Source organism: Euleptes europaea, chromosome 13 (genome assembly GCF_029931775.1).
Source record: "Euleptes europaea isolate rEulEur1 chromosome 13, rEulEur1.hap1, whole genome shotgun sequence".
Taxonomy (NCBI): domain Eukaryota; kingdom Metazoa; phylum Chordata; class Lepidosauria; order Squamata; family Sphaerodactylidae; genus Euleptes; species Euleptes europaea.
Window position 1 is genome coordinate 31,004,579 of NC_079324.1, and position 11,808 is coordinate 31,016,386.

An 11,808-nucleotide genomic window follows, 5' to 3' on the forward strand; every position below is an offset into this window, starting at 1 on the left:
AGAGTCAAAGCTCCCTTGGTACCATCATCAATGCAATGTCAGCACCAGGATTTTGGGTGCCTGCCCATGGACTCCTTTAACCAGCAAAGAAGCAAGTGGGTAGAAAATATGTGGACCATTTTAATTGTACTTCATTGGTTTCTCTTTATACTGTATTTTGTAGTTATATTATTTTAATATGATTTAATGTGATTATTTTAATAGTTACATTGGAGATCTCTTTTGATTGACAGGCAGGTTGATTGGACACTTTGTATATGTGTATTTAAGATGCTCTCCTCTACCCACTCCTCTAGAGGAGAGGACAGGATACGCTCCTCTACCCACTGTGCCACTGCTTCAGCCCTTTTTGTCTACTGTGCATATCAATGGAAGGTTCTATTCAAGAAACTAAAGAGGATGAAACTGGGAACATCTCATTGGGCTGGTGGGGAAAACATAGCCCCCTCTTCCAGAAACTGGAGACTTCAACTGTTTTGTTTCTAGTTGCATCCCTTTTTCTTTCTTCCATGACAGCCAATGGAAGTCATTTAATGAGAAAAATATAGCTTGTCAAACAATGAGTGCTCGGTAGATTTGAAATACAGATGAAGACTAATGGATTCATGCACTGCCCTTGTATAATATTGAAGAGTAAAGTAACAACAAAAAGCAAATCAGAATAGCATTGCTGGACCAATGCTACCATTTTGTTTCTAATCACCACTAACAAGAAGTTCTTATGGGAAAAGCAGGAGAAGTAGGTAATGGAATTCTCTAATCAGCTAGTGTTCTAAGGTCACAGCTAACAACAGTTGGAAGATTTGTCCTCCATGATGTCTCTGAAACCTTGTTTCTTGAAGTCATCTAAGGCCATTTATTAATGGGTAGTTTGCATCGCGATCACCACTAGACTACTTCGTTGGAATTATGCATGATTTTTCCTACTGTTAGAAGTCACTTTGATTTCTCCTTGCATTTCCCCTGCGGTTTCTGGATGCTGTTCCACTGCAAGGTTTACATCTGCATCAGGAACAAATCAATTACCACTTTTGTTCATAGTTTTAACTTTGCGTTTGTCTCCCCACACTCCCATTCTCACTTCCCCCTCTTACTCCTCCATCCCAGCCTTCATCAAACACCTCCCACCAAAGCCTTTTTGTTTGTTTGCAAGATGCTGGATTACTATGAGGCTGCTTATTTGGTCAGTTTCACAGTGAGTTGGTCAGTTTCAGATCAAACAGTTGTTTTTGTTTGCCAGTGCAGGAGCAGCAATGCTGAAATAATCACAAACACCTATGCAGCTGCTTATTTGGTCAGTTTCACAGTGATTCAGTTTCAGTCCTCCGCTGGATTGGACAGAGCTGGGCTGATTTGCTCTCCACTTATATGTGCCCTCTTATAGGCATGAAAGCCATTTTTTTGTTTCTGAATGCTATATTAGTGATAAAGCACTAAAACAGGTCAGGAGACCTTTTGAGTTATGTTCTTGTGTCCCCTGCATTGATATTGGAAGGAGGAAATGTTTTTTTTTTTTGGGGGGGGGTAGTCCAAGCTCCCATTCATTCTGTTCCAAGTTTACAGTGAACTGTAGGCTTTCCATAACTCCCCTTGCTGAGCCATGTGCGCCAAATGTGATTGCCTCACAATAAATTTTTAACAGAATAGTGCATTGGTTTACATTTCTCCTTTGGGTCATTTGTAGTTGGATCGCATCACCACTGCCATTCTCTGTTTAACTTGTCCTCTTCAACCCAGTTCTTCTTGATTTTCTTTTTTGCAAGTGCAAGGTTAGCAATTGAATGATGATATAGTAAAAATGGCCAAGCAACTGTTCTTATGTCCCCTGCAGTGAGATGGTGAGAAATGTATAAACAAATGGTGAATTGGTGGCCTTTCTCCTTTTGCTCATTTGGGGTGATTCTCTGCTTTGGTTGAAAATGGCTACTCGGTTCATTTCAAATGAAAGAACCCCCTCCGTGGGGATCGTGGGGGCTGGTGACATATTTCAAAGAATACAATACAGCCACATACAAAGCAGTATTCACAGGGCAGGGACCAACATAGGTACCTTTTCTCACTGTCTAGCGATCTATCGCTAGAGCACATGCATGAATAAAACACAAAAAAGGGGGATGGATCAGGCACTGCACATTTTTGTTGCTGATACATAAGTACTCCGGGAAATTCTTTGGAGGAAAAAAGCCCCTGTGCATAGTATTTTGAGAATTCGATTGCAAATACTTTGCACCTAGAGAGCAACAAATCTATTGCAAACTACCCATGCATAAAAGGCCTAAGTTAGTGACCACCAGATCTGGTGGTAGTGAATTCCTTTACATTAATCACACACTGACTGAAGAAATCCTTCCTTTTGTCAGTCCTCCTGAACCTCAGCTCCTCTTACCAGCCAAAGCATCCATCGAAAGAAACAATCTTGCCAGAGACTTTCAAGAGGGAGGAAAATTTGGTACATATTAGGGGAAAGGCACCGGCAACAAAAGACAGAGAACCCATCCAGCATTTCTGCAGTTTTGTAGCCCCTACAAGGATGGAGGCCCTGATCTGGATGGCCCAGGCTAGCCTGATCTCGTCAGATCTCAGAAGCTAAGCAGGGTCGGCCCTGGTTAGTATTTGGATGGGAGACCACCAAGGAATGCCAGGGTTACTGTGCAGAGGAAGGCACTGGCAAACCACTTCTGTTAGTCTCTTGCCATGAAAACCCCAAAAGGGGTGGCCATAAGTCAGCTGTGACTTGATGGCACTTTACACACACACAATCTTTACAAAGGTTGGAGAAGGATGATCTTTGGAAGATGACTGGGGAAGGCACTGGCAAACCACCCTGCAAACAAAGTCTGCCTTGGAAACGTTGGGATGTGACGTCACCCCATGGGTCAGGAATGACCCGGTGCTTGCACAGGGGACCTTTACCTTTACCTTTACTTACAAGGATGGAGAACTCGTTTTGATTAGTCATCAGAAAAGATAAAGCTAGGAGGAAAAGGGGAGCAGTTCTAAGCAGTACTAAACTGAGTGCAAACAGTGCCTGTTCTTTATGACAGCCACATGTTCATTTCATATTTGGCTGATGGTCATGCACTGGGCCACCCTGTTCTACATTTTGCATGCTGATTGGCTTGTTATTCACTTCTCCCTCAGCTGGAAGCCAGGCCGACTGACGGGGGTAAGCGTTCGAAAACAATTACAGTCTATCCGAACAGCCACACTGGTGCAGCGTGTGTTGCAACACTTTACATAATTTATTGGGCATTACTACATTTGCCAGCAAAGATTTTTCTAACAAGATCAACATTACGCATTTCTATGAGAACATTTGGGAGGAGAGGGAAAGACTGGAAATAAAGCTTAAGGCATGCCTGTTGCACTGCACAGAGCTTGGCAGTTAAGTTTGTATCAGAAGTTTTCAAAACTTGGTGCCATATCCAGGTTTGTGCCTAAAAAGGATACACACACAAACACATCTTAAACCAGTAATTAAGGCACAGCAAGCTATTCTACCTCACATATATTTTCATTAGATGCAAAGGTTCATAGAACAAATAAATAAATGCACCTTGTTAAGACGTGCAACCTGATGGCTACCTCTTCTCACAAGGAATGAAAGGGGGGAATATGTTAATTAAATGACAAAGGAGATTAAATTGTAGGTCTCTCCTACTACCTGAAAAACCTAACAAGGGCTATTTTTATCTTATGATTGCTTTGAACATTTATGGACATGATACAACAGCATTTTCCCAGACATAATGGGAAGGTGGTAATATTCCTCTTCTTTCCTAGAAGAAAAAACAAACTGCAACTTGCAGAACCTTAAAGTCTAACAAATGTATTGCAGTATGAGTTTTCATCGGCCAGAGCTCACTTTGTCACATATATGAAGGGTTAATATATGAATGATAATACTCCATGCAGCTGAAAAGAAATACCTGCTGGCTCGCAAAAGCTTATTTGCTAGTCTTTAAGTCCAACGAGACTCTTAGTTCTTTTTGCTGCCACAGTAGGATAGCACTGTGGCAGCAAAAACATATGTCTCATACATGAAGCTGGGGGATATCAGATGCTAGGACCTTGGAGGAATCCAGTGACATTAAACTACCTAAGCCGGCTGCTAGAGATTTGGAAGAAAATATATTCAAAGGGTTAAGAGAAGCCTGCCCTGTCTTCGATAGCCCAGGCTAGCCAGATCTCATCAGATCTTGGAACCTAAGCAGGGTCGGTCCTGGTTAGTACTTGGATGGGAGACCACCAAGGAAGTCTAGGGTTGTCACACAGAGGCAGGCAATGGCAAACCACCTTTGAGCATCTCTTGCTGCGACTTGACGGTGTGTGTGTGTGTGTGTGTGTGTGTGTGTGTGTGTGTGTGAGAGAGAGAGAGAGAGAGAGAGAGAGAGAGAGAGAGAGAGAGAGAGAGAGAGAGAGAGAGAGAGAAGCCTGCCACAGAGAAATTAGAGCTATGGTTATGTCAAGTGAGTGGAACTACAGCATAAGTTATGAACGGTAGTGGACAGCACTATAAATTTAAGTGCTTCATTTGGGCTACCACTTGCTATCCCTGCAGATGAATCAGGGTGTTTGGGTGAAAATGAGTGAAGAGAAAAGAACAGGGGCCTGACTTTGTAGGAGATCTTACAAAATATAGTTCACTCGAAGTTACCAATTTCTATTAATTTATTTGGGCAACAAAATTCTAAAACAATACATTTATGAACAACTTATGAACAACAAGTTGATATTCTTCAAAAGTTAATTTTCTGTACATTCTAGATTAAATGTTCTTTCATACACATCCATCCATGAGTACAAATACCCAGTGCAATAAAACTGTTTGTTAGAGAAGCTCCTAACTGCTTATCCACTTTAAAAATTAACATTTAGATTAACATTTAATTTTTCCCCCAAAACCAATCCAGTGTTGCTCTGATTTTTCATGCCAGCTAACTTGAATAAGGTTAGGTTAGCTAGCAAATTTAATTATTTTACAAATGCAGCCAACTGTAAGCATTATAAATAATAACACACTGGCATTTCTTTCTGTTAATGATGGGGATGATGGTATGCATTTGGTAGGCTTTTTAAAAAAATGACAGCATGGAGAAGTATTAATTAGAACTTGACCACTTCAGATACAGCTTCGGCAACTAACATGTAGGTAGGGTTGCCAGGTCCCCTTCCCCAGCGGTGGGAGGTTTTTGGGGTGGAGCCTGAGGAGGGCAGGTTTGGGGAGGAGAGGGACTTCAGCTTAGGGTTGCCAGGTCCCTCTTTGCCACTGGTGTGGGTTTTCGGGGCGTAGCCTGAGGAGGGCGGGGTTTGGGGAAGGGAAGGACTTAAATGCCAGAGTCCAATTGGCAAAGCAGCCATTTTCTCCAGGTGAACTGATCTCTATTGACTGGAGATCATTTGTAATAGCAGGAGATCTACAGCTAGTACCTGGAGGTTGGCAATCCAACTTCAACTTCATAGAGTCCAATTGCCAAAGCGGCCAATATCTCCAGGTGACTTGATTTATATCGGCTGGAGAACCGTTGTAATAGAAGTTGTAAGATGCAGGAGATCTCCAGCTAGTACCTGGAGGTTGGCAACCCTATATGTAGGGCTCCTCTTGACCTTTATTTGTTGTTTTAAGAAAGGGAGAGAGAGAAGATACCGTACACACACACGTATATATACTTCCCTTCCTTTTCAACTGCTATTGTACTCTTCATAAAGAAATGAGAAATGGAAGAAAGCCTTCTACAAGGCAGACTCAGCTTTCTGTACTGTATTGGGCATAATTGCTGATAATCTTTCTCAAGGTTCTGTTGCATTTCAACTGTGAACTGAATTTTACAGAGAGTTTAAAGGAAATGTGAGTTGTGAGTCTCCCAGTGATACGAACTTCCCTTTTTCATCAGATTTATCTCTGTACTCAGGAGTCTTTTTAGATAATGAAAGTTTTTTAAAAAAGGTGAGAAGAAAGGTAGCGAAGCATTTAAGTGATTGGGAGAGAAAAGGAAATGTGCAAGGAAAAGAAATTGTCTCAAAACACTCATCAAGGTTAGGGGTCCGGGGGCATGCTGGTGGCAGCCTTGTCTCGCTAAACCCTAGCAACATTTTCGAGCTAGCTGTGGAGAAAACAGATCTGAAGAAAGGAATATGTGTGACTCAACACTCCGCAGCCATGACCAGCAGGGTGCTTGTGCCAAGTCATCAATTTCATCCCTCAATAGGGAGTGGCTGCTCCATCCACACTGCGGAAAAACCTCCTCTCTAAATATCATTCTAAGGAACAAAAGGGGGGAAAAAGTCTTCTGTGTCACTAAGGTAGAGCTTCCTTGTCTTTTTTGTGGATTCAAGAAAATACCACACCTATACATAGCTATTAAATAACTATACTCTGAAAATAAATTGAATTCAGCAGAGAAAATTCTTTTTACATGGAAGAAAAGGCAAATTAAAAGATCAATTAAACCTAAATTTGCTTCTATGCATTTGAAACAGAGGACATTTTAACATATGGCAAATTGGATGTGTTTACTTTTTTTTGCAAGTTTGAGAAGGGCATGAAAACCCTACATTGGCTCACAAGGAGAAACAGGCTTGTTACTACGCAATGGTTACAACCCACCAGAAAGTTCTCCAGTATTATATGCTCTGTGAAATGAACAGCGGTAGCATTTGTTCAATAACCTGTAAGTTATACTTCTGTGCCTCAAAAAGAGATCTATCTCAAGCTCTCTCAAATTTATTTTCATTTAACCAGTGAAAGTTAGGTGATTGACTAAGATACTTTTAAAACTTCACCTGATTGAACTACTTAGTATGCTAAAATGTCTGCACTTCTATTTAGAATGACTTTTTGAGAAAACAGTTTATATAGAAACAGAGAGTGCGCAAGATCCCATTGGTTTCATTAAAGATGGCCCAGATCTTTAATGGGGGGGGGCGGGGAAATGCTCTACCCACCTCTCCCTATGTACTGGGGTCCCAATCCAAACTGGGCTCCTGTGTGCTGGGAGAAAAAAATCTCTACAGAACACAACAGCACGCTGGCTAATCTCTAATAGTTATAATGGTAGCAGATTCAAATAGGTCACAGAATAGATAACTAATAACAATATAACATTAACATAAACAACTGCAAACTAGCTCAGTTGCCCTCAGTAGGCAAAATATATCACAAGTCCAAAATCCAAATCAGCAACAGGAAATAGAGTCAATCACTGAGAAGATGCTTTCTTCTTCAAATAAAAAATCTTTTCCTTTTCATCCACAGGTATATGCTCCTGGGAGATCAGTAGGGTTGCCAGGTGCCCGCTGGTGGTGGGCAAACCCCCGGCAATTGACCCCTCTGCCCGCCGACCACCTGAGGGTCAGCGGGCAAACGTGCACACACACGTTACTTCTGGTTTAGAACTGGAAATTCCACCTCGCAATGGGCCTTATGCCTCTTAGTTTGAGTGGTAAAGGGCTGCTTTACCACTCAAATGAAGAGGTATAAGGCCCCTTGCGAGGCGGCACTTACGGTTCTAAACCAGAAGTGATGCGAGTGCGTTGGTGTGCACGCGCGTGCACACACACGCACTTACATGCAAAAACCTCCCGCCGGAGGAGAAGAGGGACCTGGGAACCCTAGAGATCAGCTTTGGATCACCGATAAGTATAAATATAAAGAATCAGGAGACGGAATTTCCAGATGTTACTTCCTCTGTTTCTTCGTCAGTCAATGGTGTCCAGTAGTCTTACATCTGGGTAAACTCAAGTTTAACACATCACCTTAGTGTAAGGAATCATCTCAAAAATCAACATGGAACTCATCTGGTAAGGCCCTGAAATGTACTAGTTAAAAGCTAGATGTTGGTTTGGAAATAGTAAGAATGCATTTTTTAAAAAAGCTTTCATGTGGCAGAAAAGAAAACTACCTCTGCCTCAGTATCCTCCCAGTTCAAGTTTCTTCGCAAATCCTGGCACCTTTAATAATAACCACACAAGCCTTTTTTTCTCTCTGAATGAGCCTGTCTGAATTTCAGGTAAATTAGCTCCCTTAGCAGAGCAGCTGTCCTGGACTGGGGGTGTGCCCTCACACGGCAAATTACGTCTTCAAAATTAATTCAGCTGCACATTGGAAATTCCTCTTCGATCCTTGGCTGCCCTTTCCCAGTAGGCACAAATCCATTTAAACTTGTTTGCTTTTCAAAGTGATCTCATCTCTTGACTACAATGGTCCCTTCTTAGAGTTGGGCAGAGTTCATGAGTTTTTGGTGTGCATGGATTTTTGCAAAAGCATAACAATAGGTTTCCTCCTCTACTTTTACGTAAAGCTAACGACATCTAACACTCCAAGGTCGCCTTTTGTGCGACCTATATTTGTTTCACCAACCAAGCATGCATGCTCATGTCCACTTTAAAAAAAAAAAACCCACCAGAAACCTGGCTCACTGCTTTGTATGAGCTAGATAAGGACATTTAAACTTAGAAACATAGAATCATAGAGTTGGAAGGGACCTCCAGGGTCATCTAGTCCAACCCCCTGCACAGTACAGGGAATTCACAACTACCTCTGCCCCACACCTCCAGTCACCCCTACTCCATGGCCAGAAGATGGCCCAAAAAAACCCCCTCCAGGATCCCTGGCCAATCTGGCCTGGAGGAAAATTGCTTCCTGACTCCAAATTGGCGATCGGCATTTCCCTGGGCATGTAAGAGAGGACCACGAGAGCCAAACACTGATGCAACCCTTCCTTCCCTCCCTCTCGTGATCTGCCTAAGATCATAAAATTAGAATTGCTGACAGATGGCCATCTAGCCTCTGCTTAAAAACTTAGCATGCCATTCAATCATAGCTAGGTCAAGTTGTTTCTGGGAGCATGTCTATACTACACAAACAACTTGCAAATGGTTTAGCTCTTGTAAGAACATTAGAACAGCCATTCTCAATCGCAACCAATAGTCTATCTAGTCCTGTATCTTGTTTCCAACAGCGGTCAGTCTGTTGCCACAGGGAAACCCACATATAGGGCCCACTGATAGTAGCCCTCACCTGGTGATTGCTCCCCAGCATCTACTATCAGAGTAATTTTGCCTCTGAATCATTCACTTGTCATAATTTTGTCCAGCCACCTTTTAAATTCATCTAAGCGACCATCCATTACCATATGTTATGGCAGTAAGTTCCCATGAGAAAGCCAACATGGTGTAGTGGTTAAGGTGTCAACTAGGATATGGGCAACCCTGGTTTGAATCCCCACTCGCGCCAAGAAAGCTAGCTGAGCCACTTTGGCCAGTCACACACTCTCAGCTCTGACCCTGGCTAGTATTTGGATGAGAGACCTCCAAGGAACACCAGAGTGACGCGGAGGCAGGCAATGGCAAACCACCTCCGAACATCCCTTGCCTTGAAAACCCTACAGGGTTACCATAAATCAGCTGTGACTTGACAGCAAAACAAAATAAAACAAAGTTCCCAAGGTTCTTTGAACAGTCATGATAAAGTAGTTCCCAAGTCCAAAGGATGGAATGGTCCCCAATTCATATTGAGTTGCTCAGTCCAGAAAAATCTTGTGAACAGAACGCTGAGCTGTTGCTCAGTCAGATTAATTTGATACTTCATGTTTGGTTGTTGTGGCTGCTGGTACAGCAGATAAGGAGGGAAGGGTTGCACTAGTATTGCCAGCACAGTGCCTGGGGAGGGTAGTTTGGGAAGGATGTTATGTCACTTCCTGGTGACACTCTAGGATTTCCCCTTAATTGCTAATGGTAAAGACCATAGAGACACAAAGGGGAATCCTAGAGCATCAAATATTGTGTCTATTTTCCAGCTTATTTTTCCCCCTCCTCAGTCTCTTGAGGGCAAAGGATTGGGGCCAAGGGTGAGGGGTTTACCTGCTGCAAGCAAGCAAATGGCAAGCCTAGATTGCACTCATACACCTGGGTATTTTGTGAACCATGTATTATGTACCGAATAGGATTTTATCCTCATAGCAAAGGAAACCACATGCCTGAGTCAGATTAACTGGATATGTTTCCAAAGTGCAGCCAAATGGGTAGTTTTCAATTATTTATTAATTAATTAATGGTTCAAGTGAGGAAAAGGGGATTGAAATGGTAAAAGAGGTACTTGTATTTTGCATCCATTAGTATGAAAAACTGTTTGGTGTGTGTGGGGGAAGGGAACAAAAACTCCTAGAGTAATATTAAAGATCAGTTACTGCTTCAAAAATGTTTTGCCTAGCCCTTTGAGTGGTTTTCAAACTTTTCAGTGCCGGAATAAAAAATATATTTCCATTGCCTCATACAATCAAGTCAAGGAAAACTCAGATCATATTGTTTAAATCATCTTTTATTAATATCTTCCTACATTTAAAAGATCAGAACAGCTTAAAGCTAGCCAAAAGTGGAAGTGGGGAGGCTGGAGAGAATAGAATTGCTTTTATAACCACACTGGGGAATTAATACTCAACAAAGGCTATGCTTTTCCAATTGTTTCTCTCTGAGTTAGTCCCACAGAGGTAAAAGGGGGTATTCTGGACTAAGTGGCTTAAAGACAGCAATGACAGGCAGATAATATTAACAAGGGTCTATCTCATTCCCTCACTGAAATCACAGAGATTTGCTCAATGGCACAAGCCTCACGTGAGGAAAACAGCAACATTAACACTGACTCTAAACTACAGAATACATAGGGTTGCCAACCTCCAGATGGTGGCTGGAGATCTCCTGCTAATACAACTGATCTCCAGCCACTAGAGATCAGTTCACATGGAGAAAATGGCCACTTTGGCAGTGGGACTCTATGGCATTGAAGTCCCCCCCCCTCCCCAAACCCTGCCCTCTTCAGGCTTTGCCCCAAAAACCTCCTGCCAGTGGCAAAGATGGACCAGGCAACCCTAAGAATACCTGATGCTGGTTTCTCAAATGCCTTCGGCATAGTAAAAACAAATGTGAAAAAGCTAATAATTAAGAAAAATCTTTTAGACAATAGCTATCAAACATAAGGATGCAGGTAGTCTGTAGAAATGTTTATTTTTTGGAATAATTTAAATGGGCAACTTTTAATTATTGCTCTACTATAAATATTGGAAGATTTTTATTTACTTAGGTATCCAAAACATTTTATGCTGCCTTTTCCCCTGATCAAGTTGCCGACCAAGGCAGTAAACATTAAAACATCTGAACAATTAAAAACAATATTTAAAATGATAACGTAATTCAGTAAAAACACATAAACATACAACACTAGTACCAGAGAGGAAGGCCATTAACCATTACTAGGGGTATACCAAATGTAACAAAAAAGTCTTAACCCCCGGTGGAAGACACCGACAGAGGGAGACAGATGAATCTAACCATCAACCACACATCTGTTTTCTCTGGTTTTGAAGGACCAGGAGAAGAAATAAAACTTTGACTGCTCTTAGGGCACAACCATCTCCCTAACAGTAGAGGAAGGGGATTTGTTGTACGACAAATAGAGAAGGTATAGAGAGTGTGTATATGGCGATGGTGGAAAGGTTCAGAAAAGGCAGGGAGGGGTAAGGAAGTAGCAGTATCAAGAGCTCTAGAACTATCTAATGCTTGTGTGAAATTATGTGAATCTTGTGGGGGGGGTTGTCTGCAGGGAGATTTTAGATGGCTGCTCTTAGTATCAACATCTTTGGCTACTCCAGAATGGCAAAGGACAATATATTAAAATGCCTCCTGGGATGTGGACAGATTGCCTGCCCAAAAACCCAGTAAAGCTAAGTAGCTCCAGGGAACAGATGCCCGCTTAAGCGACTGGCATGGCTCTGTGACATTTGAGACACACCAGAACTAATTGAGCGGGCCATT